We start from the raw sequence: 1,233 nt of genomic DNA, 5'->3' as shown, positions 1-1,233 counted from the left end.
GCACTCCGGCTTGGCAAGTAACACCTACCTATGTATTACAGATACACTAATCACGGCCGACGTTGATATTTCAGAGGCCTTAGAGGCGAATTTCAAAGATGGGACCTAATTTTTTCTTATGGGTTCATATGTTGGGTGATATTTTGTGTTTTGAGTTTATATGTTGGTACTAAAAATAATTGGGACTCTAAATTTTCCACTTTTTGGGAGCTAAAGCGACTGTCTCACCTTAGTCCAAGGCCAGTTCTGAAACTAAAAAGAGTAAAAGTTTTCAAGTTATCAATATCCCCTTAGAGGGGCCAACCCAATCTAAAATTTTAATATAAAGCCACAATTAAATGGGCTGTTTTCTTATGTTTTAGTCCACGAGGAGTGACGATCGCCACAACTTTGTGGTGGTCACTAGCATTGTATATTGCATGTGGCGACCGTTCAATGTTAAGTGGCGATTGCAAGTTTATTTTTGTTGATCGTTAGTGATTGTGGTGATTGCCAGAGTTTCTGTCGACCAGAGACTTGTTTCCCACTTTCTGCATGTTTTCCCTTCCCCTTTACCCCGTGTGTGGTTTATTCATGTTCTCACTAATATTTGTTAATGACTTAATTAAAAAAGTACAGGTGAAATGAATAAAAGTGTGCGAAATTGTTTTTTGTAAAACAAGTGGAAACCAACCATTGTGCTTGGGCAGAGAAGGGTACCCTAACACCTTTCCCTCGTTGTACCCACGGATCCCAAACTTAAAATTTCAACCCTTTTGGTTTCTCGGTTCAAAAACTCAAGTGGGGACTCTAAACATAATAAGTGTGCCGCAACGGTCATTTCCAAACTTAAGATCAAACAAGGCATATGCCGTAAAAAATGACTAATACAAAAGTAGTCACACTGATATGCCTTTATTGTGTGGCGACGCACCACCTCCCACGGGTGCATGTCCACAACCATATGAGGCACTATAGTAGAGGAGGAATCAGCGATGAAATGACGATGTTGCTAGATGTGGATTTGAGAGAGTTGGCTCGCCATAATATCTAAATAAAAGACATATTGAGACGAGACAGTTGTAGATGCTCTTAGTACTCCCTCCGTCGCATTGTATTTGCTTTATAGGAGTATATTCTATATTGAATTTCCCGTACGAGGGGGAAAATGGGACTCAAGGAGTCAACTATTTGGAAATGTCCAAGATTCTCGACGCTACAGCCTCAAAGGTTATTTCCCTTCTTCATTGGGCT

This window comes from Rhododendron vialii, chromosome 8a, assembly GCF_030253575.1.
Source record: "Rhododendron vialii isolate Sample 1 chromosome 8a, ASM3025357v1".
Taxonomy (NCBI): domain Eukaryota; kingdom Viridiplantae; phylum Streptophyta; class Magnoliopsida; order Ericales; family Ericaceae; genus Rhododendron; species Rhododendron vialii.
The sequence above is the reverse complement of the archived record's forward strand: the minus strand, read 5'-3'. Positions refer to the sequence as shown.